Genomic DNA, 27,832 nt, shown 5'->3' with positions numbered 1-27,832 from the left:
GCCAAACATAGCCCAGGACTTTAGCTTGGATTACCTGGAAAAGGGTTTGTTGTTCTTGAACCTGGGAGGATGTGAGGCTAGAGCAGCTGTGTGTGGCCTCCATGTATGGCTGAAGCAAGGAACTGGCTCTTGGAGGACAGCAGAGCTGGCAAAACCAGGCCCTCATTGCTTGGTCTGAGCCCTGGCTTCTACCTGCAGGTGGGTGACCATCCAAGTTTCCAATTGCAAGTGCCAATAATTCTCTTTTTTGCTAAGCCAGAGGGGATGGGATTTCTTTCATTTTCTACTGATACATATTCAGGGGTTTCCATTGCCCATGGGATGAAGGCCAAGTTCTTCACAAGGCTCTCAGGCTTTCCACCTGGCTTTGCCTGCCCTTGGCCTCTTCTCTTTCACCTTCTGCTTCACCCCTGATGCTCCGGCAGGATGCAACTCCTTCCAGTTCCCCAAATACACTTTATCACTTTTATTGTAAATGCTTTTAATTGTCCATCTCCTCCAGGAGACAGCTGATGCCTCAGGGAAAGGGCTGTGTTTATTTTATTCACTGCTGTTGCCCCATCTCCTAACAGGACACTTGGAATGTGGTTGATACTTACTAAATATTTGTCAAATCTCTCAATGGCTGCTGTCTGGTAGATTAATTTGTTCTTAGGCCAAGTCTCATTTCATTATTTCATTAATTCATTTATTCAAAAAATATTTATTTAACATCTACTATGCATCAGAAGCTAACAAGGATATGATATAATACCATATATATTTTCTCTCCAGTTGAGATGTGTCGCTATGCAGTAAGAACATGGGGAAAATCTCTCCTAATATTTCCTGGGGATTCAGGGATGTTAGGAAAGACCGCATAGGGAGGAAAAAGCTAAGGATAGCCATATTAGTAGCCATACTCTAACAATAGTGACACCATGTAACAGGTGCTATGTTCACCATTTTAATCCATCTCTATTTCCCGTTAGTTGCTACAAGTAAATGGGTTATCTTGGTGCCAACATCATGATGATCATAAAAGCAAATACAGGTGTGGAGTTGGAAGGTATTATCCTCCACATCAACTAGAATGCGAAACTATAAATTTTTAAAGCCACTGAGAATTCTTATATTTTGAAGAATCTCTTGGTGGGACCCACGTTGGCAAATAATGCTACAGACCATGGGTTGGGAGGGACATTGAGTGGTCTTGAGCAGATGGGCATGCTGGACTTTTCTGACTGGCTGTGTGGTTAGTGAGAGGGGTGGGAACTGCCCGAGATCCAGGGGAGCCAAGACAAGTGCACGGACCTGAGCATGGAGTGGGCAGAGGAGACACCCTGAAAGATGGTGAGGAGACGAGTGCACAGGGATCGGGAGTTGACTGAACATGGACCCTGGGGGAGGGCAGGCTTGACAAAGTCTCCAGGTGTCCGTCCTGGATGCTTAGTAGATAATGGTACCATCATGAGGAACAATTCCAGAAAGGGAGCTGGTTTTGTGGGGATGCTGATGACTTTGACTTTGGACATCCTGAACTTAGGTGCTTACTAACTGAAGGATATGCAGACCTGGGAATTGAGAGAGGGGTCTGGCCTAAAACAAACATAAACCAGGTGTTCTGAGTTCCCCTGAAGGCTAAAGGGTGGGCCTTAGGGGACTGATGAATCCTGTGATATATATGCAAAAATTTGTGTGAGGAGAGAGGCTCCTCAGCTTTGCTCAGATTCTCCCAGTGGTCTATGGTCATTTGAGAGGAGGCAGTGACAACCTGAGGAAGAGCCAGAAGACCACTGGAGGGAGGGGAAAGAGTCCATAGAGGTAGGAACTAGAAGAGAGCAGGACCTGCCCAGAGGGGAGAGTGGACAAGGATGTCAGATGCAGAGGACTGGCCCAGCAAGATGGAGATGGGCCTACTGTTTTGTCAAGAATTGGTAACCTTTGCCAGGAGATTGAAGGAGCTGGATGACATGGTCTTTCATGTGACCTTGGTCAAATTTACTGTCTCTAGGACACAGCTCACCTATGACTGGATGGAGGGAGAAAGAGAACATGCCTTAGCCTTGGCGGACCTTGATTGGAAAGGGTGGGGAGACGGGAGACAGGAGAGGCTTGAATGTTCTAAATCTTTGGTGGCGTATTAGTAAATTTTCCATCACGGTGACAAAATACCTGAGAAAATCAACTTAGAAAAAGGAAAGATTTGTTTAGGCTCATGGTTGCATAGGATTTGGTTCATGGTCACTTGGCTCTGTTACTTCGGGCCTGTGGGGATGTAAACCAACATGGCGGGAAGCACAATGTGGAGCGAAGCTGCCCACCACCTCCTGGTGGCCAGGAGGCAAAAAGAGAGTAGAAGGAGCTGGGGTCCCAATACCCCGTCCAAGGACACACTGCCAGTGACCTAAATTCCATCACTAGGCCCCCCCCTCCTGAAGTTGTCTCCACTAATGAAAAACGGCACACTGAGGACGAAGCCTTTAACTCATGGCCTTTGGGGGACAGTTGAGATTTAAACCACAACGTGGGGCAACATGAACATGTCTGACTGGACCAGTGGAGGGAGAGGTTAAGACACACACGGAGGGAAGATGCTCAGTGGATTGAAATATCTGTAGATGGAGAGGCATGATATTGCTTTTTTTTAAATTATTGGTTCTTTTCAGCTGTACATGACAGTAGAATCCATTCTGACATAATTATAAAAGCCTGGAATATATCTTGCTTTAATTCAGTTACCTCTGCTTCCCCTTCCTTCCTCCCACCTGCTTCCTTCCCTCTATTGATCCACCTGCCATTTACCCATAGTTATTTTTTTTTAAATTAATTTCTTGTGGAGGTTCACGATGCTGAGATTCACTGTGGTGTGTTCATCTATGCACACAGGAAAGCTGTGTCAGGTCCATTCCACTGTCTTTTCTTTTCCCATCCCCACTGCCTTTCACTTCCCTTGGACAGTATTGTTTGAAGGCATAGTGTAGTAATCAAATATTCAAAATATAGTTAAGAACAGCAAATCAGGAGATGACTGTAGTTAAAAGACAACTGGTTTTTCAGAGCGCCCAAGAGGAGAGGACATGCCACCCCCACCGAGGAAGGAGTCCAGGGAGCCCAGGATTGGTCAGGAGAACTGAGGACGAGATCCTTTATTGTGGTTTCTGTGGGAAGAACAGGCTGAGGTGGGGGACACAGGCTTAGGATTGCTAGCTTGAGTCATTCCAGCAGAGGGGCTGTCCCTAATTGTCCAGTATATGGCTCTAGGATGACAAGGGCAGGAGACTGTGACCTAGGGTGGTGGCATGGAGACTCTGAATTGATGGGATTCTATGTGAAAGGCAGATAGGCAAGAATTTATTGTCTCTGGGACGTGGCTCACCTGGGAGGGACAGTCCCTGCAGGGTCTGGGAGGCCCCAGATGTCAAGGCAGCCAATGCAGAAAATGCAGCTGTACCTCCTACAGGTATCTAGAGCACGGATGGGTGGTTTGGCCATGGAGGGAAGAGGAGCACCTCTTTTAGAATGGGCCTTAGGTAAGGCTGGACATTGCTGCTGCACCCATGTCTGTGTATCCCTGGGTGCACATGTGCATGCCCACGCATGTGAGGAGGCTGGCAAATCTGAGGAATTTAACACCTTCTTCCCCTTTAATGTTGCTAAGGGACCAAGGCATAGGAGTGCCTGGGCTTCTTGTTCTGCCTTTGAAATTTCTCACATGATCCTGGTCAAGTGACTTCCTTTCTCTGGCTCAGCCTTGATCCAGAGGGAGGTGAATCTGAGCATCACAGGACTTAATGCTGCACAGGGTGTCACTTCTGATCACTGAGGGCAGCTGTCTAAGGAAGTTTGTCCTTTCATAAATACCCACATAGAAAAAGCCCTCCTTAAGTGACAGATGAGAGGGGAAAGAGTTCATCTGACAAACAGAGGCACTCTACCACTTAGCTACATCTATATCCCTTTTTTTAAAAAAAATATTTTTTTGGATTTTATTTTGAGACAGGATCTTGCTAAGTTGCTGAGACTGGCCTCCAACTTATAATCCTCCTGCCTCAACCTCTGGAGTTCCTGAGGGTACAGGCATGTGCCACTTTGCCCGGCTCAGAAGATGACAGCCTTTCCTATGATTCTGAGTGTTTATAAATACTTGGCAACTTAACTGATTTCTCAGAGGCAGGAAACCCTAACACTGAAGTTCTAGAAGTCACTGACGTGGGAAACCAATCAAAACAAAAACAAAGTGTCTCTGATAATCGGGTAAATCAAGGCAAAGAGAGCTCCACAGCCCAGCTCTGGTATGTACCTAATTGTACAAGGACATGTATTCAGTAACAGCTTTTTCAAATTTAACTAGTGTCTTTGGACATCTATTGTATGTCAGACATTGTGTACAGGGTTTACTTTTGAATAAGAGATAACCTCAGAACTCAAGAATGAATTATATTGCTTACATTCAATCTTTGATAGATTTAGCACCCACCTATAGGAATATTGGTACTATTTTTATTTTTGTTTACTTTTTTCTAGGTTTTTGGTGTTGGGGACTGAATTCAGGGCCTTGGGTATGCTAAGCATGTACTCTACCACGGAGCTATACCTCTGGCCCTATTATTTTTATTTCAGTGGAGTTTTCTGGTCCTGATTCTGTAAGTCTGTGCAGGACCCAGGAATCAGCATCTATAACAAGCATCCCTGGTGACTCTGATGAAGGAGATCCAAGACAACAGATTGAGAAGGTCAGCTAAGAGTCAATTGTAGGTCAGGTATATGAGACTGGTCTGTTCAAGAAACGGGTGCTAACAGCAGAGGAACAAATGAAGTCATTCATGTCACCTCTGTGCCACATCCTCACAGATGAAGGGTAGAAGCCATTTAACTACTCAAAAGGTGGGACCTTCCATAAGAAGGATGAAGCTGTGGCTCCCAAGGAGGGAGGGTCAAGAAACCAGAAGAACTTTAAGTTTCACCAGCAGCTATATAGTCCTGGGTTGTAGCATGCAGATGAACATCTGTATGCAAATGAATGGGCATGGGTGTGTTCCAATAAAACTTTATTTACAAAAATGGGTTCTGAACATTATTCACAATAGCCAAAATATGGAAACAACCTAAATACCCACTGACCAAGGAATGGATCAAGAAAACTAGGTTTATACACAAAACAGGATATATTTGGCCTTTAAAAAGGAGAAGCTCATCAAAATTTCATTTTGAAATGTGTGCTTTTTTGCATATTAGTTATGCTTCAATAAAGTTGTTATTGATAAAAGGGTGGCCAGAGGGGTTTGAACCCTGCTCTCCAACCGGAGTGCTGGGTTCTGACTCTAGGTTTGCTGAAGGTGTTGCGGCTGCCCAGCCTGGAGGGAGAACTCACTTTTGCTCAGGGAGAAGAGTGAGTCCTTCCTCCAGGCTGGGCAGTGGGTGCTGAGGTCACCAGCTCCCTGAGAGGTGGTGAAGTCATGTCAAGGTGCTGCACAGACAACATCTGACAATTCCTGGCAACACTTTGTACATCTAAGGCATGAACTCAAGCACCATGGGTTAAAAAATGACACTTCTAACCAAGAAACAGCAAGCACGGCTCCTTCTGTTTACTGAATACTTACCGTGCCCCAGACACAACACTGAACACTTTCCTTTTAGGTTTCAGCACATCCTCCTGGCAACCTTGTCAGATAAATTGTAATATTATCACCATTTTCTAGATGGGAAAACCAAGGCTCAGAGGAATGAAACAACCTGCCTGAGTAAGCTAGAAAGCAATCAAGCGAGGACTCAAAACCGGGAGGCCCAGCTCCAGCATTCTGCTCTTACCATAGCACGGCCAGGTAAGGTGGAGCTTGTCCCATATGCACGAAACTACAGGTTGGATGGGGACCCCAGCAGGGCCGTACATGCTCACCCTCAGGTTGCCTTGGAAACTCAGGGTGACAAGGGTCATGTGATGGAGGAGTGGCATCTGAAAGTTCAATGAATTATGCCTCTACCTGGACAGTCTTGGCTTGTCGGAATTACCAAGTTGTAATCAGAAAGTGCTTGTTAAAATAATCAGACTTAGAGAGGTGGAATGAGAAATAGGAATTGGAAGTTGCCTCCGGATCATTCAGTGAGGGATTGACTTGTCATTTTCTAGGAACTTCTGGAGCCTTTGACTTTATACTTCTGCCTCCAACCTAGAGAAGCTGCAGTATTAATCTGGGAGAAGAAATTGATTCTGCCTCTAGGTTTTCCTCTGCTGGCCAAGCTATCCAGGGGCAACCTCAGATTTGCATTTCTATCACTACTTTGCTAAGCCTGATTAAGTTCCTGAGAATTATCTGACCACCTCCCTGGTTTTCAAAACTACCTCTAGCTTCTTATAATTTCTAATCAAACTTTGTTTTGGAAATAACCATATTTCTCTGGGAACTTCTAAAAGCATCATTCTCCTTTCTTCTTCTATGAAGTTTTAGGGAAATATTTAAGTTTTCTTTCCAGATTTACTTAGCTTAGCTACAGACATCAGAAGCATGGTAAAATTTTCCATTTTTACAGCCCCTTTTCAAAGTTGGCTGACAGTGTGGGTTGGGCGCTCGCCCCACCCTTCTGATTTTAGATGATGGGAGGCAGGTATTAGAAACGTAGGAACTTTGGGCAAGTTGAACTTGGGCTCTATGGAGCTGTGACCTTTGGATCTAGGGGCAAAAGGCAAAGTTGCTCAGTTCAGATTGGAACTTCCCCCTTTTTTAAACTTGTAAGAAGGTGTATCCCGTTTTCTCCCTTATGATGTGTACACTTCTGTTTTTGTAGGGAAATGATTTCTCCAGAGCCCTGCTGCCTACTTTTCTATGCCAGTCCTTGGTTAGATTTCAGGCTCCTGGAAGACCTGCCAGATTTACTTGTTAGCTCCACATTTCCTGTAGGGCTCCTGGAAGCTTCTGGAATGTCCAGCTTACCGTCCTGGCTGTGGAAATGTACCAGCACCCTCCTGCCCAAGATTCTCATTCAAAAGGTGACTTTGCTGATGGCCTCTGCTTGCTGGGGCTGCAGAAGAACAGCGTGTGTCCTTGTGCGCGTGTGCATGACCTTTTTTTAAAGAGCAGAGTAAATCTTAGATAGATCTGATAATCATCTCAAAAACTCTGCCTTGCCATTTACATTCCCAACTTAGTCTCCCCTCTACATCAAGGACAAAAATAATGGCTTGTAGGGCTTAACGGCTTAGGGATGGAAAACTTAACACTGGTCGGATTCTGCCCAAATCCTATCAGATTTTCTTGCTTCTCATAAACCTTTAATCAGCATCAGTGGTGTATGAGTGTGTGTGTGTGTGTGTGTGTGTGTGTGTGTACACATGCACACATGCTGTCTTCTCATCTCAATCAACATAAATACCATAGCCACAGTAGAAATGACCTGTGTGCCAACCAGAGTTGTTTTAGAAATGGCTTCTGATCTTGGCTGTCTCTAAGGCGGCCGATCCTCTGACCCAGGCAGTGAATGGCGCAGAGGGTTCCAAGTTTCCTGACTCTTACATGCCAAGGCTCCAAGCTCTCTGTTTGCTGCTGTTCAAAGCTCCATAGGCAATGCAAAGGTGTTTGGGGCCCAGAAATCTGGGGTGTAAGTCCAGAGGATCCTATCCTAAATGTCTGTCATTAAACGGGCCCCTCCTTCCCCATCCCCACTTGGCAGTGAAAGTCAGTTCTGAGTTTCATGGGGGTCACTTTTGGGGTTTGTTGGGGGACGAACTGCATGTCCTCTGGGACAGTTTCCAATGTCATCCTCAGGATGAAGAGGTGGGGACAAAAGGGCTTGTGGAGGATGGAGGAGGTGGCCCCTGTCAGGGAGGGCCCCCTTCTCCCGATCTCAGTGAGGCTAGGGACAGACCTCGGGAGGTGGGCTTGGGGGCATCCCGAGGCAGGAATGGAGTGGCATGTGCAGCGGTGTGTGGTGGCTCTGACATCCCTCTCTCTACTGGCTGAACCACGTCTCACTTATGTGTCCAATGCCTGCTGCGTGCCAGGCTCTGGGCCAGGCAGGAGCTGAATGTAGGGGTTTGGGGTTTGGGGATAATGGGTGCCAAGGCAGAGATAAAATGTGAGAAAGTACCTGGGCTTCCTTGAAGTCTCAGCACATGGAATCAAACACCCTCCCCCCCAGACACAGGCCACATGCACACATATGCACACACATGCCCCACAAACACAAAGTGCTGGTGAGAAGCAGTGCTTATTGAAGTCTCCCTCCTTCCCTTCTTCCCTCTCTTCTACCTTTCCTCTTCCTCCTCCTCTTCCTCCTTCATCCCTCCCACCCCCATTTTCCCCTTTTTAATAAAATAAAATAAAACACACACCTCATACACCACTGATGCTGATTAAATGCCACACAGCAGAACCGGACCCAATTCTCTTATAGTAATAAATTATGTTCTTAGAGTTTTATCCCATGGTAAATGTCTCATTTCTCCTTCTCTGTCCTTTCTTCCTCCTCGGCCCACAACCTGTCCCCCTCAGCTGACTTGAAGAACCGTCATCCTTTTCTCATTTGAAGAACTTGGGCTCTCCCAAATCCTCCCAGTTTTATCTTTATTTTCCTAGACAAATAAAACCCCTTTGGGCATAGACACCCCCTTCAGGCTTATCCTCACTAGCGGATTGGGTAGGCGGTAAAGGCTCTGGATTGGGGGCTGCAGGGTCCAAAGGGTCCCGAGGGTCCAGAGGATGGCTGGAGGGGCCTGGCAGTGGCTGGGAGTGGCTGGTGTGGGCAGCGGCATCTCCACTCCATAGGCTGTTGCTGAGCGGGGATCCTGGCTCTTTTATTTTTTTCCCAAGAAGGTGAAAAATTCTATGTTATGTGAGATCACCTAATTTAAAAATACTGGCCATGAATTTAATCCTATAAAAAAATCCCTAAAGGGGCCAAAAATTAGACTGTGGGCTGACTCTGCTCCTGGGAATGTGGCTTCAGGCTGTGTCCTGGGGTGCTCGGGCTTCAGGGCCTCTTGGGACTGGCTCTGGTGATTTCTGTTCCTCTTCCACACCTGCCACTGGGAGCTATTTCACAGACATGGAACCCCTGGGGAAACTTCCAAATTTTGCTGCCACCAACCCCTGACCCCGAATTCCACAGGAAGGGTGGGGGCAAAGAGAAGGAGCAAGGGAAGTGCCCTCTGAGCCACGCTCCACCAGGGTCTGTGGTGGCTCCAGTCTCAGTGGTGGAACTTGGGAACTGCTCGGAGCAGGTAAGATTCCCCCCCAGTTTTCTTGGCTGTGCTTTTGTTTTGGCTGCCTGTGTTTTATTCATAGAGAGAATTCTAGACTATTCATATTGCATCTTCCAGGTAGGTTCTGATTCCTGTATTAGGGGAAGTAATAGCTCATACACAAAATGAATTTTATGAGTGGTTCCTGGTGCCTGGCACATAATGTTTAATAGGTTGCTCCTGGAGACAGAGATTTGACTAAGTCAATTCTAGCTTCCATCTTGACCTCAGGAGGCTGGAACTCCCTGGAGAGGTGCTCTTGTACCGTGCCCACAGTTGGCTGTGTCATGAGAGCTATTCCAGGGCACAGACAATCTGGCTCTCACCCTTCTGGGAGACAGGAGCTGGGACAGAGCACAGGAGCTCTTGCCAGAAGGGGTGGCTGCCCTCAGTTGCTCCCTTCTTGGGTCTGGCTGCTCACTTACAGGTGGGGCTGATGGGGAAGGACTGGACCAGGCTCCAGGGCTCCTGTCTGAATTGGGAGCTGACCAGCAAGGTGTGTTCTCTCAGGCAAAAATGGGTCCTAAAGGCTTGGACCTGTCTGAGAGCGGCCTGGGCAAAGCTTCATGACCACAGGTCAAGTTTCTCTGGGACTGGTTATTGCCATGGGGAAGGCTTGTAGCTGAGCACTAAGATCTTTGAGAGCTGTCCTTGGTAGCAATCGCCTGCCAGCTCATTGAGTTTAGGGGCAGGATTAAAAACCTAAGGGAAGACTGAGGCCACTCTCTGAACCTGGCCAGGGTCATGTGAACCTTAGTGGTTCTTACCAGGACAGAAACACAGCATAAATAGTTTCCCAGTCCACCTCCAACCTATGCAAGTGAGAGGAGAACCCTAAAATGCTAGTCCAATTACATTGTCCAGTATCTGACATGTTCAGTAGCTCCCCACTCAGCGTGGGGACAAAGCCTTTCCTGAGCTGATCCCTGTTCCTCTGTCTTCTTCCCTCCTTTCTCTCTCCTCTACTGCTAGCGTAGGCTTCATCCATTCTTTTCTCCAGATGTCTGCACTCTGTGCTGTTGGGATGGCAATAGCTAAAAATTTGCTTCTTGCAGAGAGGGGTGGCCCATCAGATACAACTAGAGGATCAGGTAAAGATCTTTAAAGAGACTGAGTTGGGTGTTCTGCCATCCTGCCTCTCCCCCTTTCTCCTTCTTCCCTTTGGAAAACAGATGTAATGGCTAGAATTCCAGCAACTATTTTGCATCATGAAGGAAAGGCTAAGAGGATCACAGAAGCCTTAGCTTTAATTTAATCAAGTCTCTGAAACTAATGTTCACATCTTGAATTTTTGTATTTGAGGCAAAGCTTCCATGTGCTTAAGCTACTACAACTGTGCAATTCCCAAGTGATGTAACTTCAAGTAATTGTTTCTTTTGCCTGAGCTAATTCAAGATGAATTATTTACAAAATTACCTTGACTGTATCTCAGAGTGTTGGGTATATAGTAAACACCAATTAACTAATTCATAGGAGTTGAGGGTTATCCCATCGGGGAAGTGAAAGGGTATGAGGAATAAATGCAAGAGGTGAGCCAGGGCCAGGACAGATCTTTTCAGTGGGAGGAATTCCTCAATTGCCTCAGAGCAAAAGACTCTTCATTCCATGAATTACCCATAACCAACCCATGAAGTTTCTGGCATGTGTCTACAACAGTGGACAAATTTTATTAAAAAAGAAAAAGAAACAACAAAACTGTACTAAATAGAACTTTATGTATTCAGATTGTGTGGAATTGTGTGCCATTTTGTGGAGAAACAGACAAACTGGACCACAAACTAGAAAATCATGAGATGTTTATCAGAAATACAATTAATAATAACCTGATGAATTTCTGGATTCACTCTGAAACCAATACCTGTTCAACCAAATCTGTATCTCCACCCACTGCTTGGACACAGGGATACGACCTGAGAGTTCAGAGAAGCAGCATTAATATGTAATGTCTCTATCTATCTATCTATCTATCTATCTATCTATCTATCTATTATCTGCCATCATCTATCTTCTATCTATTCATCCTTCCATTAAGAGAGTTGAAGGAATTGGCGTATGTGACTGTGTGATTGGCCAGCTGGCTAGAAATTTCAGCAGGGGCCTATTGATGCCACTCTTGGATCCAAAGACTGTCTGATGGTAGAATTTCTTCCTGCTCAGGGAACTCAGTGTTTTATCTTGAAGCCTTCAATGGATGGGATGAGGCCCACCCATATTATGGAGGGTAGTTTGTTTTATTCAAAGTCTACTGATTTAAATGTCAATCATATCCCCAAAATACCTTTATAGCATCAATCTAGATTTGAGTTTGGTAGGGCATCTGGGCACTGTAGCCCAGCCAAGTTGACACATACAACTAATCCTTACAGGCTCCATACTTCTCAGACCAGTAGGAGGTCACGATAGTGAACTGTTTGTCATTACCAAAGCCAATAAATAGACACAAACACCTTAGAAACATCACCACACCAAAGGTTAAAATGAAAAGACATTTTAGATAAATTACACGGAAAAAAATTTACAATCACATCCCCTTTCCATCTTCTCCACCATCCTATAAAAACCCAGCCATTTGGACTTGAGAAAGTGTATCATTGAAACTGACAGTACAAATGATGACCTAGTCTGGACACTTGTTTTCCAAGAGTCAGACTCAGACAGTAGAGTAGCTAATTGGTCAGAATGAGAATTTTTAGTGCCATTGTGTCCAAGTATTTGGACCAGGCTATACTGTGTGAAGATGACACTGCTGTTGGCTAACCTAACCCCAGGACACCCCCTCTCCAGCCACTTGTCAGAAAGGGGTAGTCAGGGTCCTGGAACAGTCCTGCATGAAGAGATTTTGCATGTGTGATGGTTAAGTGTATGTGTCAGCTTGACTGGCTTAAGGGACACCTGGAGAACTGGTGAAGCGTTGCTTCCACGAGGTGTTTTTAGAGGAGATTGGTTTGTCAGTTGGTGGGCTGATGGAGGAAGATCTGTCTTCAGTGTGGGCAGGCACCATCCAAGACTGAGGGCCTACACAGACAAACATGGAGATAAACGGATCTCCTCATTCTCTCCTGGATGTGGACCCTCTGTTCCTTTCTGCCCATGAACATTAGAACTCCAGGCTCTCTGGCCTTTGGACTTCAGGACTTCCCCGCAGTCCCTGGGTTCTCAGGCTTCAGACTTGGACTGATAGTTACACCATTGGCCTCCCTGGTTCTGAGGTGTTTCGACTTGGACCAAAGCCATGCTGCTGACCTCCCAGTGTTCCCAGCTTGGGAGGCATGGGACTTCTCAGTCAGGCAGCCTCTGGTTCATTCATTCCCTTTTCTCCCCAGTAATATTCATGGAGCTGCTTCTGGGGGGTACTGTCCTGGTACCAGGGACAGTATGATGTGCCCAAACAGATGCAGCTTCTGACCTCTCAGAGCCCACATTCTAATGGGAAGAGAGAAATGAAACAAACACTCCCAAGAATCGGTACATAAATAATAGCTAAGAATTGTGCAGGGCAGTTGAGCTGGGCTGGGGAGACTAAAGGAGGCCCCTGGCTTAGCAGGGGATTTGGCAAAGCTTGTCAGAGGGAATGGTGGCTCTTAGAGACCAGGCAGTTCTTATTGTTCTCTGTTCCAAAGTCACTGCTCTGTCCCCAAATTTGCTTAGAGGAGTTTGAGTGGATCCTGCTCTTCGTAACCAACCTTAGAGAGAAAGTTAGAAAACAAAAAAACTGTTCAGAAGTCAAACCACAGCTAATGGAGGGACTCCAGATCCCAGAACAGAGGATGGTAGGAGATATTTTGAGGGAGAAGAGTCTTTGCACTTCTTTTCAATAATACTGTTGATTCTAAGGCTCTTCCTGAGTAAGGAGCTGCTTGGAGAAGCTGAGCAGCCACCCCTTCTGTTGGCAGGAGGGCTGCCCGTGGCGGTAGAGGGCGTTCCTGCAGATCCCTGGCCCAGGAGGAAATGTTGACATGATTCCAGGCCTGGGGAAGAAGAGAAGCTGGGCTCCCAGGAGCCCAGGCACAGCCCTTGGCTCTGTGGGGACCTTCCCTGTGTTAAAATGCATTGACTGTGAGTCAACATTTCCCTCGCAGCAGGGGGTTCTGTGCCGAGTTCCTTGGCCTCATTTCCTTCACAGGACCTGGATGATTGGCAGACAGCGGTGAATGACAAGTCCCCCAAATAAGGGAGGGGGTTTGGCAGGGGAAAGCTGCCCTGACTTTTTGACAAAGCTCTTAGTGGTGGGGACATGTGAATAGCATCCTGTCACATGCAGAAAGTGTATTCACAAAGTACATCTCTAGGTGCAGGAGAGAGCTTGCATGTTCCAGGGAGGACAGAGGCCATAGGAGAGGCCATCAATGCAGGGGAGGCCTCACTGAATGGGCGGGCTGGCTTTGAAGCATGGATTGCCAGTTCCTGATGTCTCAGGCCAGGACACCAGCTCACAGGCCCCTGAACATTTGCTTGATTTTATTCCAGCGTCTAGATGGGAATTTGAAGGGCTGGGTCCCAGTTCTGCCTGTGCCAACCTGCTGTGAAACTCCAGGCAAATTGCGTGAGCTCTCTGAGCCTCAGTCCCTGTGTATAGAAATGGAGGATCTGTGAAATGAAGGTTCTTCCAGCTCTATTGTGGAACCTTATGGGAAGTTCTTTTTTTTCTTACCCATTTTAGCTGCTATTAACTGGGCTTTTATGTGTGTGATAACATACTATAATATGTGTGATGGGAAACAAGGCCAACTGCTATTTGGTGACGGGCTTCCACAGAATGGGGCATCTCCATGTTAGGGGGTTTAGGATGGCAGATTCAAACTCCTTCCCACTCCTCATAGACACTCCCACATGTCTTTATGGCCTAGAGTTTTAAGAGCCATCAGTCAGATGGACAGAATTTAGTTGCCCAAACATGGGAAATTGTAGCTGGGAACAAGACTTCTGCTCACATAGGGGTCTGCTAAAAGTTTGTGATTTTCTGCAATTTCAGGATTTTTTTTTTTGTGTGTGTGTATGTGTGAAATTTCATGACTGTAGTTTTTATTCTATTTCTATGTGGTGCTGGGGATTAAACCCAGTGCCTCACACCTGCTAGGCAGGTGCTCTACCACTGAGCCATAACCCTGGCCCCTCGTGACTGTAGTTTTTAAACTTGTAACTTTCATATAGCCTAAATAATCTAAAATCTTGGAAAGATAGTTCAGAGGTACCACACTAACCCCCACTCCACTTTACCCAGTGTTCACCTTCCTCTAGAGGTGAAGACACACCTTCCCCTAGAGGTGAAGACACACCTTCCCAGCTTTACCTAATGTTAACACCTTACATGACTATGGCACATTTATCAAAACTGAGACATTAACGTTTGTACAATACTTTTATCACATGACAGGCTTTATTTGGATTCTCTAGTTTTTCCACGTGTGATCCTTTCCATTTGTAGGATCCAGCAAGGGTCCTGTCTCTGCAGGGTCCTCTGCTCTGGGACAGTTCCTGTCTTCCCTTTTCTGTTTTCCCTTGACTTCGACACTTTTGAAGAAAGTCCCTTCGTTTGGATCTGTCTTGTGATTAGAAGGGGGTTTTGGAGTCGGAGGAGGATGCGGCAGAGACTGGTTTGCTAACCTCAGTCACTCGGCCAAGGCAATGTCTGCCAGGTTCCCATCCTGGAGTTTCTACTTCCTCCTGTTCATTGGCCAGAAGTGTGAGAATCTTTATGTTTGAAATCTGTGTCAGGATACTAATTCCAATGCCAGGTCCTAATCAAAAATTTCCTCCTGTCCTAAGGGATAGGGTTCTCTGACGCCGAAGTATAATAATTGTACATAGTGCTTTGGGAGGTGCTGGTGGTCTGAGGAGGTTCCAGCAGATTAAATAAAGGCGGATCTCCAGCTGAGGTTTCAGGAAAGTCAGAAAGCAGGCTGGGGCAGCAGACAGAGAGGGAAGAGGAGTGGCCAAGTGGCTGGGATGGAGGAGCAGGCCAAGCAGAGAGCTGTGGTTAAATGGTAGATTTAAGTGGGATCTGTGGAAAATTAGGGGAAAGGAACCCTATGTGAACGGGTGTTCTCTCAGACTCTTTCTCATTCAACTGGTTCCATGAGACCCTCACCCAGGCAAGGATATGGTCTGTGGCAGTCTCTCAGACCCCTGATTTTGACCTCAAGTTCAGCATTACAACCCTTGATGGATAAGAACCCCATTCAGGCAGGTGTCTGATTCGGGGGGTGTGCCTACCTGGCCATGCTTGTCTGGGGTCTAAGAATGTCAGCTCTCGGTGTTGATCTGAAGGTATTCTCACAACCTCTGCGAGCAAGGGGCCCGGGAGAGCAGGTGGTCCACGTGTCTGCTGGGGATGTGTTTGTAGATTCTTCTGGAGGCTTGTTCTGGGAGTGCCCCACTCTGCTCATCAGGGGCCTGCCATTGAGCTATTGTTCCAGGGGAAGGCTCTGGGTCACTTTTGCTGCCTTCTTCAAGTCACAATGACTTTTAACAGGCAACATCTGACAGTGCGGGAGCCCCTTGCAGCCCTGGGTGAAATTATGATAACAAGAGAAAAAAGCTATTACTGCCACCATGCTTTCATTATGCAAATGATATTAAGATAGGCTGTGTGGATTGCCCCTGGCTATGCTATAATCTCCATGCAGTGATTATAATGTGTCAAACTTAGTCATTTTGATTATGACATGTTAATTACATGCCATCCTCATGTAGACATGAATATTACTCCCAGTCAGACAAAACACAAATTGGGGCCATTGTTAGTTGTGTGTATGTGTTTTAACTTTTTTTTTTTATTAAATGGATTAAAAGATTTAAAAGATATATAATATTGCAAACTAATTAAAAACTGGCCAGATCCTCTCTGCTCCACTGGGTAGAGACAGTCTCACTTGGAATTTTTGTCCTCTGGGACTCTTGGCAAAAACAGTGTTTCCTGGGAAACAAGAACCTTGGGTTGTTGGGGTGGGGATAGGAGGGGATCTGAGCTGGGGTGGGAGGGGTGGGTTAAAGGTTGGAAGGATAAAAAGGTTAAAGGTTAAGGGTGTCAGGGGGGGTTGAAAGCCCTAGGCCCAATATGGACTGGTAGAAAGAGTGGAGGAGGCTGTGGGGATGATTGACAGGGATGACTGGGCCAGAAGTGTCCGTGAGGTCACTTCTCCTTTCACAGAGGAGGAGAATCGGACCCAGGGAGTGAAGGGTCCAACAGGGTCACCCAGCCAGTCTGAGAAAGATCTTGGACATGCCACTGCTATGTGCTTCTGTTCCCAGAACTGCCATCTCCTGGGGCAGAGGAAGGGTTGGTTTGGCCTTAATGGGAAATACAATATCACCTCCAAGTGACTACCGAGAGGGAGCTTTTTGGTCCCCATATTCATGGTCAAAATCAATCTCAAACTTCCCAACAAGGCACCCATGCTCCACCATAAGTAGTTTCTGTTCCACTGATCTTGATCTCTTCTCTGCTAATTTCGCCTACCACGACTCCTTTACTTCTGTAAGAGTACTATATGAATGTCCTCCAAACACACCCAGAATCTGCATTCTTTTGGACTGCCACAAACCTGAAATAATAATAAGAGCCAGCACTCACCCAGTATATTTTTATTGATATTTATTTAGTGCATTCCAGGTACTATTTAAAAAATATATTTAATTACTATAATTAGCTTCACAAAATTTTGATCAAATATATTTTATTAGTATTATCATAAAAAGATGAGAAAACTGAGGTACAGACAGCTTAATCCAGGGCAGTCTGCCTCCAGAGCCAATGCTTAATTTTTAGAATATGCTGCTTCTCTGGATTAACATTTTCTTTCAATCATATTTGTCTCTCAAGCCCACATCACATGGTTTCTCCCCCAGGAAGCTTCCCCTTCTGCAGGAGATTGTGTTATTATTCATAAATACTTTCTGTACTCTCCCAAGGAGATTTACGCCTCCCTGTTCCGGTGATGGTGGGTCTGGCCATGGGTCTTGCTTTGGTCATCAGTGTGCAGAATGACACTTTGGGTAGAACACACTCAATGAAATGTGAGGAGACATGACAAGGATCACATATAAGCCAAAGCTTTAACAACCAGTTCTCTCTCTTCCCTCGCTCATGCCAAACAGGGATGGCCTAGGTACAGATTGACAGCTTGGGTTCCAGAATGAAGATGATATGGAGCAAAGTGCCTGTGCCCCAGGCAGGGTGAGTTAGAAATAAGTCAGATATATACCCATGTTACTCTGGCCAGCCACAGAGAGTTGGGGATCATTTGTTACCCGGCATGACAGAGCCAATTCTGACTGATACGCTGGCTTATGGATCCCCAAGGAATCTCTCCCTGCAACCATCACTCCTGTACCTCCTGGCCTGCCCTAGCTCACATGGTTAGCTACCCTGTCACATCTTTCCCCCTGATTATCCTGTCAATGTCTTGACATTTCACTGAGATGACATGCAGACAGACCAAGGGCTCTGGTGTTTCTTTTCTCCACCCTTCTTTACCCTCTTAATAACCATCTCTTCTCAAAGACGCTATCTGTGATTTTCCCTCTCTGTACATGGGTTGGGGAGACAGTAGGAAGTTTTGCCTAGTGTGAGTCTTCTCAGGGATAGGGGTAGATATTAAAGAACAAAGAACCCAACCACCAAACCCATCCTGAAGTCCCCTCAATGTCCCCCCATGGCACCCCAACCAGGTCTATATCCAGCCTTAACATCTGGGGCCTATCTGCCTCATGCCCCAAAGACATAAGGCTGGGCCTGACCTCTCCAGGTGTCTCCTGGACTCATGGGTCAGGCTTAGTCTTTATAGTCAAGGAATGACTCCTGAGGAGCGGGAATGGGGCTGAGACCTTTGATATCTCTGCCACCCCCTTGGGAGTGCTAAAATGCAGGATCATGACTAGGTAACAGCAGGGAGACACCCAGGATGCAGATTTAAGAAGAGACTCAGTATCAGGGGCACATAAATGTCAACTCTGTGTTTTCTGAAGTTTTGCATGCTAGGTGCTTCTCCTACCTCACCCTAGTCCCAGCTCTGTAAAGGGACGCTGGGAAGCATAGGGCTGCCATCTGAATAAATCAAATAGGAAATAAGGTGTGAATTGAGGGTGAAGCTAGGACTTCCTGTCAAACACCTCCCCCAGCATCTGGGAGGCACAGGCCACCCACTTCAGCTTGTTTGGTTGATATTGGCTTTGGACCTACAGCTGTCTATGTGGACATGCATAGGGCTGGCCATAGCATTTGACCAGCTAGCACTTTACGGGGGGGGGGGGGGGTCAAGGAGTGGTTTGAACAATAGGGTGCAGCCTAGGGCTCCTTAGGGGAGTTCTGTGGGATAAGAGAGACTCTGAGAGGGAGAGGCCTGCAAAGCTCAAATACAATGATATTGTAGTTTGGGGGGCTGGCCTCGGGGGTTCAGGTCATTGCTCACTTCCCCCAGAGTTGTTTTCCAAAGGATTCTTCCTGATCTAGGGAGAGATGACAGAAGGTCTTTCACAAACTGAGAGACCTTCTGACTCCAGTCTCAGGCCAAGGCCTCTGGTCCCCACAACTGCCACTTCCAGGTGTTGAGCTCACCAGCCACGCCCACTTGAGTGGGCACTCCCTGGGGCAGGCGGTGGCTCTCTCTTTCAGAGCTCTGTCTTCAGGGTCTAAATCTGAGTACCCTGTACTCAGAGCACAGAAGAAGAGCTCCCTCCCAGCCCCTCTGCAAACACATTCATGGATGTTTAATATCAAGTTAAGATCGGGGAAGGGAGAAGGGGAGAAAAGTTAATTTAAGGGGAAAATTATCTCTGTTCTCTGCTAATGGAACCTGTAAATTAGGGCATTTAATTACCAGAGACAATTTGTTCATTTTGGATGCTAATATTTACATTAGCAACTGCTTTGAAAGCATGAAATCTGATGAATTGGCAAAACACGTTTACTCTTTTTCCCCAAATTAATCAAATGAGCTGGGATCAGGCTATTTATAAGTCTAGTTAAGTCTATCTCCCCAGTGAGGAATCTTTTTCCTCCCACCTCCTTCACATTTGTGAGCTCTCACAGATGCTCAGCTTCTCACCTAGATACTCGGTACCAGAGGATCTCAGTGGGAAGGTGTTTGATCTATTTCTATATTTAATGACACATTTCATCATAGTGGAACAGAGCATTGTACCACCTCTTTGAAATTCTATTTCAATGATAATCCCTTCCGTTTGTGTAACCCCTGGTGGCTTCCAAGGTGTTCTGATGGAGAAGAGCTCACCTCCAGTTCCTGCTGCTGAGAGCCCCTGCTTCAGACTCAGATGCAGTCAGCTGCCAGGTTTGGATGGGCCCTTTTCCTAAAAGAACCTGGTTGGTAAGGAAGCTTTCATTCAGGAGGGGAAGGGGCTAATGGATGGACCCAGCATGGGCACCTGAGACCATCTTTGGAGCCAGGACCCAGCTCCACCTTCTCTGAGGCTGGCCTTCCTGCTCTGGGTCTGGCTACTGACCTTGACAGTAACCTATCCTAGTCTGACTTTCATTCACCCGATTCTCAAGGGGTCTCCCGTCCTCAGCTCTGGACATTGAGAGAGGTGGCAGAGGCCTAAGACTCATTTCCCCTCCTCACTAGTCATTTCTCTACTGCAAACCCTGAGCCTGGACTCACTGGTCTTAGGGCTGGGAGGAGGCTGGAGAGCTCCTCTGCCCCAGCCCAAGATGTTTGGGGGAAAGTCCCTGGAACCCAGGGAGGTCAGGAGACTTGGTTAATTTTGTATATCTGCATGGGTGTGGGGGAAGGAGTCTGTGGTCTCCTGTTGTCACCGATCATACCCACTCCCTTCAAAAAGCTGAGCCCCTGTCCTGAGATGTGTGTAGAGAAAGGCTCTCTATGCAGAGGATGTGACAGACTCTTATTCCAAGCTGGGGTCTGAAAGTTTGTGTCTTCCCAAAACTCATGTGTTGAAATTCTAATCCCCAAGATGATGGTGTTAGGAGGTGATAAGGTCATGACAGTGGAGGCCTCTTGAGTGGGATTCATGCCCTAATAAAAGAGATCCGAAGGAGCTTATTCACCACTTAGCCGTGTGCATACACAGTGAAAAGATGGTGATCTATGAACCAGGAAACCAGATACCAATAGGCACTTTGATCTTGGATGTCCCAGCCACCAGAGTTGTGAGAAATCAATTTCTGTTTTTACAAGCCACTCAGTTTATGGCATTTTTGTTATAGCAGCATGAATGGACTAAGGCATTCTGCAAGGTTCACCTTCCTTGGAGAAGCTTTCACTGCAATTATTGCCACCCTTTTCATGCTTTACTCCTAATTTGGTCACACAAATCCTCTCTTACTTCAATGAAGTCTCACTGATATATTTAGATGGGACTTTGTTAAAGGTATGAGAATAAAGAAAGGGGAAGAAGGAAATGAAAATGAGATGATGTAGATATGACTCAGTTCATTTATCTTCACTTAGGTCCCCTGACACAGGCCCTGGCCTCCCTCCCAGCCACCTCCATGTTGCAGAAACTGGACACAAGTTTGAACATGCCTAGATTCCTGAAATGTTATACCTAGGAAAAGGAAAAGCCCAGAAGTAGTGTTAGGAACTTGTTCTCTGACTTAGAAATTGTGAATCCATATCTACCAGGGATCCTAACCTCTTTGTAATGCACTTTTCTGAATTTCAGAGGCTGGAAAGCTAAAACCTACATTTCTAAGATACCCTGGGTTTGGTTAAGAATGACATTCTGTCCATTAGACATACTTGTGTCAGGTTTTGAAGGTGAGACTAAGGTCAGGGAAATTTTCCTGAGGTTTGGCTAATGCTTTAGGAAACCTGGAGTAGAGGGACACCTTGGCCTGCTGAGCAGAGTTGCAGGTGCAGACACTACTAGCTCTGAGGGCATAGCATCTGCTGCAAAGGCAGCAACGGCCTCCTCGGGCCTGGACTGCAGCTACATAAGTGTGCACTTACATTCAACTGGCCCACTGTGGCCTCTTGACTCCCACTTTCCACAATAAGTTCATTGGAAATGGTTGAGCCAGATCAGGGTATAATTTCTGGAGACCCAGCCTAAAGCACTCTTTTGCCTAATAACACATTTGTGTTCCAATTCATATTTTCACATTCTAAGTGAAAACATAACACTTCAACACCGAGAGGCTGTGATAACAAGCATTTCTCATAGTATATACAGTTTTGAGGGTTAGGAATCCAGGAGCAGCTTAGCTCAGGTCTCTCGAGGAAGTTGCGGTTAAGGTGTTGACCAGGGCTGCAGCCATCGGAAGGTGTGATGGGCTTGCAAGTTGTACTTCTAACTTCACTCCTGTGGCTGTTACAGGAAGCTTTAGTTCCTCGCCATGTAGGCCTCTCATGCCAGCTCTTTCCTCCTGAGCAAATGGCCTGAGAAAGAGAACCAAAGGGGAGGAGACAGAGAGGGAGGCTATAGTGTGTTTTATAATCTGGTCTCAAAAGGACAATACCATCTCTTTGGCCATATTCCATTGCTCACATGGTACAACCTTGGTATAATATAAGAAGGGATCACACAGGGCGTGAACTCCAGGAGGTGGGGTCATTGGGGACCATCTTGGATACCGCTCCCACTCATACTTTACCTTTTTGGGGCTGTGTAATTGTGCACATTTTATATACAGTGTAGACAGCACACCTTACCCACAACTCTCCTGACCCATAGGCTAACAGCGTGGGCTGACCAATAGATCCAAGTATAGAATTTGGAACTTGATGACTAAAGAAACAGATATTTCCATTCTTTAAACATTACAAATTGGATATTTTAATTGCTTTTGTGACAGGAAGAAAAAAATTTTCTAAATCTGAAATAATATTTCAAATACATTCTTGAGCCCAAGGAGTGAATTGTTTCATTCTTACATGTCTGTGCCAGGTATTGAGTGACCCATTGTGCCCCATGTCCTTGGGTCTTTTCTGCCTTTTCCTCAGACCAACTCTGTCCTCTCTGTTAGCTTTTCCAGGAGGCAGAGCACAAGCGATCAGTCCATTAAGATAACTTTGGAACCACTTAAGATGGACTATTTCAAAAGGTACCAAATTCCCTGATCTTATAACTGAACTATTTAACTAGATCATCTTGTAAAGAGAAAGTGCGTTAAAAATACCAGTTAATTACTTTTTTTTAAATTCCCAAGGCACAAATAAGTCCTAGTTAACTGTCTTTGCACATTTATATATTTAGACATCAGGGTAAGACTCCATCAGTCACATCGAGCCAAGAGGCACAGCAGCAAAGGACAGCAGGCTCCAAAGTAATGAGACTGGCTTCTTTAGCAACTTAGAGATTCTCACCTGAATTTTGTGCCACTTAATATCACGTATTTATGCTGAAAACCCCAAGGAAGAAAACCCTTGATCCAGAGCCTTCACTATTCTTTCTTGGAGAATATACATTGTTGATCTAAGTAATATGGTGCACCGTGGTTGGAAGTGTCAATGCTTGAAAATATTAATTAAGCCTCCGTCCTGCCTTGGTATGCCCAATCAGTCAGACTCCATGGTGGGTTCAATTTACTCCTTGGAAGCAATTAGCATTAAAGAAATCCCAGGGAGTAAAACTTCAATAAAATCATATAATCTTAGAGCTCAAAAAACAATACTCTTTCCCCCTCTCTGCATTTGGACTTTAGAACTGACGATATGACCAAGGGCATGCATTGAAGGGGCCTCTAAAATCCATTGCATTGCATCAAGTAAGTCAGATGGAACTGGTTTTGATGGACTTGTCTAGTATCTATTTCACTTTTAGAGAGACATTTTACTTTTTTTGAAATCTAGCTAGCTAGGCGTCCAAAATATTTGGAAACCAGTATTTATTGAATTAGTGAGTAAATGGTAAGACCAGCCAAAGTAGGTTTCACCTATTGATGCGCAGAAATTCAAGCACTTGGTGGATGAGAAAGGCTTAGGTCCTACCTCAGTGTCCAAGTATTTTTTAATTTTTATGCCACTGAGGGAAGATCCATTATCTGGTTTCTGCGTAACCTATAGTTGAGAATTGGTGAAGTGGGAAGAGAAGTCACTGCCAGACGTAGGCATAGATAGCAGTAAAGCAGAAAGGAGATGTCCGCATGGAGGAAAGAGGCAGGATACCACCTCAAAGTCACATGGTCATCTAGGTTCTGAAGGCAGGGCCAAACAACATCAGCCAGTTTCTTGACTTTGGAGGGAGCTCTGCAGCTTAGTACTCACAAGTCATTTGTTAATTTTCATCCAAAGAACATTTAAGTGCCAAATAGCCAACACCAAGGAAATGAGGCTGTGTGTCGAGTAAAATCCAAGGCCTTCTAGCTCTGTGGTTCTGCAAATGTTGAGCATCCATGTGGAAAGCCCAGGGCTATTGTTCAAGTGTGTTCCTTCCAAACTCATGTTGAAAATTCAGTGATTAGGCCACAGATAGCTAGTGCCTTTAAAAAAGGGCTTCAAGGGAACACTCTCCCTCTCTTCTGCCATGTGAGGATACAGTGTTTGTCCCCCTTTTGTTCTTTGTATTAGGGATGCTCATCAGCCACAACGGTTTTCGACCTATGGGATTAATCATTTCATGAATTTTTCTTGGAAACTTCTGCCATCTGAAGGTGCCACTGTGAGAAGGTACCACTGATGGAACAGACCCTTCCTAGATACCACACTTGGCAGCCCTTTGATCTTGGACTTTCCATCCTCCAGAACTGTGAAAAGAGAAAAGTCTGTTCTTATGAATTCCCCAGACTCAGATATTTTGTTATAAGCACAAACATTCTTTGAATTTATTTCCAGGTGCCATTAAATTAAAAGCCCAACTCATATCTGTTCTACTCTGAAAAGAAGGCAAGGATGCTTCATCTGCTTTAGGGAGATTTCCTCTCGATGGGGGTATCCAAGTGAGCTGTGCTTCTCTGGACCCGCACTCAAGGAGCAGCAGCTTCCTGGAGAGACAGGAAGTGAGACAAGGTCATTCACGTCTGTAGAACATGTGGAATAATGTAGGCTGAGGAACTGAGTTTCGATTCTAGGGTTGGAGAACAGGAAGACAGTGGGAGAGTCAAAACCTCCTGGGAAGACAGGCAAGAACCTTCCAGAACAACAGTGGTAGTACAACTCAAGGCCTTGGTGGAATCAAGGAAGTGGCAGCCCATGAAAATGGAAGCACCAGTAGGGGTTCTCACCCCTTCTAATGTCAGGGAGCGGGGCAGAGCCACTTTCCATGTGGTAGTCCAACCTTGTTATACCAGGCAGCATAATTTGACTTCTGGAACTTTGAATTTGTGTCATTATAAACCATGGGGCATGATATTCTCTTTTTTTTTTTTTTTTTAAAGAGAGAGTGAGAGAGGAGAGAGAGAGAGAGAGAGAGAGAGAGAGAGAGAGAGAGAGAGAGAGAGAGAGAATTTTTTTTAATATTTATTTATTTAGTTCTCGGCGGACACAACATCTTTGTTGGTATGTGATGCTGAGGATCGAACCCGGGCTGCACGCATGCCAGGCGAGCGCGCTACCGCTTGAGCCACGTCCCCAGCCCATGATATTCTCTTGAAGTGTCTAGATTTCTAGATGACTGAAGGCAGTTTGGGTTTACTGAAAGATTTTATGATGCACCTCTGGGTCCTCCACAAATGGCAAGCTTCTCCCAGAGATAGAAGATCTCTAAATTGGAAGAGATGACCAAAAACAATTGGTGGCCCCTTGGTGCACCTGTTATTCATAACAGCTCTATGGGCACATGCCTGAGTCCAGCACTATCGCCCTTCACCAATCAGAACGAAACCTCTAGGTGTACCAGGGAGCTAAGGTTAATGAGTCAGGACAAAGATGGAATGGATATTTAATCTCCTAAAGAATAGCTTTCAAATTTCGGAGGTGGAACCAAGAACTGGCTCTCTTCCTCTAAGTAAGGGGGTCTTACATGGCCAATGGGGATGAGGTCAGGTTTATTGCGTTTTCCTGTGATCCTGGACTTGTTCAGAGGAGGAGGAGGCAGGGTCAGGCTGTGCTACAGAGCATGGACACTGGAGCCAGATGACCACTCACAGGCTACATATCCTTGGACAAATTCATCTAACTTCCCTGTGCTTTAATTTTCTCTTCTGGACAATGTGGCCTGTGATAGGATCTATTTCATGAAGGTGTTGAAAAGGATTAAATGAGTTAATGCATGTAAAAGGTTTTAATATAGTGTTTGGCACAGAGTGAAGTGTTAGCTGTCAAGCTGTCACTTAGCCGAGGGGATAATAAGAGCTATTACAGCTCTCAGTCTTTTATGGAAGATGCGGAACTCTTTTTGCTTCTCAGTATAAGATGGAAAAGGAAATGAAAATTGATCTCTATTCAGATGTTTCTATACAGGTGACAGAAAGCCCAGAAATAAGCAGAACCAGCAATCCTCTGTTAGTCACTTGAATTCAAATTCAGATTCAAGACTCTGACTGGAATTTGGCCAATACATCTAGCCTTTATGACGTCAGTGTAGCTCTCAGAGCTCAGTCCTGTAACATACACAGTTCATGCCCACTAGTGGTACTGGCTTTACAGATTGCACTTGGCCATGGCAGAGACAAGTGGTAGGTGACCATACTTTTTCTTAAAGACAAAAAGTTTCCCCTCCAAGTTCTAAAGCTGAGCCCAGGGTCAGTACTTGAGTCATATCCCAATTTTACTCCTTTGTAAATCAATCTTATGATGCTTACATCTGTACTTAGTTCAGCAGACATTTTTCCAAGAGTCATTGAATATTAGCCGTAGGGACTCAGATGAACGAAACACACTTGCTCTCAGTAGCTAATGGCCTATTTGGGGAAGGCATGAATCCAGAGGAGGGGCACCTAACCAGCCAGAAGGGATGTAGGGATTTTCAGCTTCTCAGTCTTCAGCCCCTTCTACTTTTCCTCCCTTAACTGCACCATCTCTCTTCAGAAAAACTCTTTAAAATCCTCCTGTATACTTGGTTTCCAATTTCTCTCCCGTTTTCACTCGAATATGCCCCACAGAAGTGTTTACCTCTTCTTTCCACTAACTATTTTGGTCAAGTTTCCATCTCTCTAGATCCAACAGCCAGTTCTCTGTCCTCAGTTATTTGAACTCTCAGTCGCATTAAATACAGCTGATCACTCTCCTAAAAACACTGTATTAGTTAGACTTGATCACTATAACAAAATACCTGAGGTGGGTAAACTTATAAAATTGTGAGCTTATCTGGCTCACAATTCTGGAAGTTCAAGGGCATGGTGCCTGCATCAACTAAGCTCTGAGCCCTCTCAGCTGCATCACATGGGGGTAGATGGCCATGGTGGGGTGTGGTGAGAGGAAGCTGTCACACCTGCAGATAGGGAGCAAGAGAAAGCTGAGTGGTATGGGACTCAGGCATTTCTAACAAGCCTTTTGTGAGAACTACAAAGGGGTCACATGTGTACCACCTTATTCTCTTCTCAGGGCAGGACCTCAATGACCTTGCAGTGTGTCCCACCTCTTAAAGCTACCATCACTTCCCAATATTGCGACCATGCTCCCAACCTCATGAAACTCTGGGGGACAAAACACATCCAAACCAGAACAAACACGTTCTATACTTGGCTACCAGGACACCCCGGGTTCCTATTTTTCTTCCTACTGTACTGACTGTTTCTCAGCCTCCTCATCTCTGTGAGCACTTGGTGCTGGGACCCCAGGGCTCAGCCCCTGCAGCTGTCCTCCAGCTACCCGCACTCCTTGGTGGTCTCACCCAGTCTCATCGATATGCTGAGAGTTTCTATTCATCTATTGATGGACACTTTGGTTTGTTTCCATCTTTTGATTATTATAAATAATGATGCTCTGAACCTTAACATGTGGGTTTGAGTCCTTGATTTTAGTTCCTTTGGGACTACATCTGGATGGTGAATTACTGGGTCATTTGGTCATTGTGTGTTTAACTTTTTAAGGAACTGCCAAACCACTTTCTGAAGCAGTTGCATATTTTACCTTCCCACCAACAATGTTCAAAGGTTCCAAATCTCTAGAGCTCTGCTAACACTTATTTTATGGTTGTGACAGTCACCTTGCTTCTTGCTTTTCCTTGAAATGGTCAATGTTCTCTGGTCAGGGTCCCAGCCACTTCCTGTTCCCTTCACATGGAATACCATCATCAATCTTCTCATCTCCCTCATATCTTTACTCAATAGTCTTCATGTCTGCCCTCCTTACTTCCCCATCCTGTGAAGGCAAGGATTAAAAAAACTAAATATATATATATATATATATATATATATATATATATATATATAGTCATCACTCTATCCCGGTGTTCAGAATACTGCCTGATCCTTTGACAATCACTGTTGTCAAAAATAGTTACAAAAGGAATGAATGATGTCTGAGCTGAGACTTAAAGGAGGAGCTGGGTAGGCTAGGCAGAGAGGAGGGGAGGGAAGAGTTTTTCTATGCTGAAGGGACATGTGGATCGCCATGAATTGGATTTGCTTAATGAGCTGGATGAGGGTCTCCTGGAGACAGAGACCCCAGTCACCGAATGTATCATAAGATTTTCTTTGCTCTCTTTCAGTTGCTGTTTGTCTCTCCTACAAGCACCATGATTTGCATATATGCTGATGAGTAATCACTAGATTCTGCTGAGTTGTAACAGTGTGGATGTTGGTAATCAAAC

General features: G+C 45.5%; 1 long non-coding RNA gene across 1 annotated transcript; it reads left to right on the top strand.

The window, feature by feature from the left end:
* Window positions 1-27,832, top strand: LOC308631870. Its single transcript, XR_014018360.1, has 4 exons — window positions 1-198; window positions 5,685-5,807; window positions 6,769-6,970; window positions 27,731-27,832. It is a non-coding gene; the product is annotated as an uncharacterized lncRNA (long non-coding RNA).

The sequence above is a fragment of the Spermophilus citellus genome (genome assembly GCF_964194105.1).
Source record: "Spermophilus citellus genome assembly, chromosome: 12".
In the NCBI taxonomy this organism is placed as follows: Eukaryota; Metazoa; Chordata; class Mammalia; order Rodentia; family Sciuridae; genus Spermophilus; species Spermophilus citellus.
This window is presented reverse-complemented; position numbering and strand designations above follow the sequence as displayed.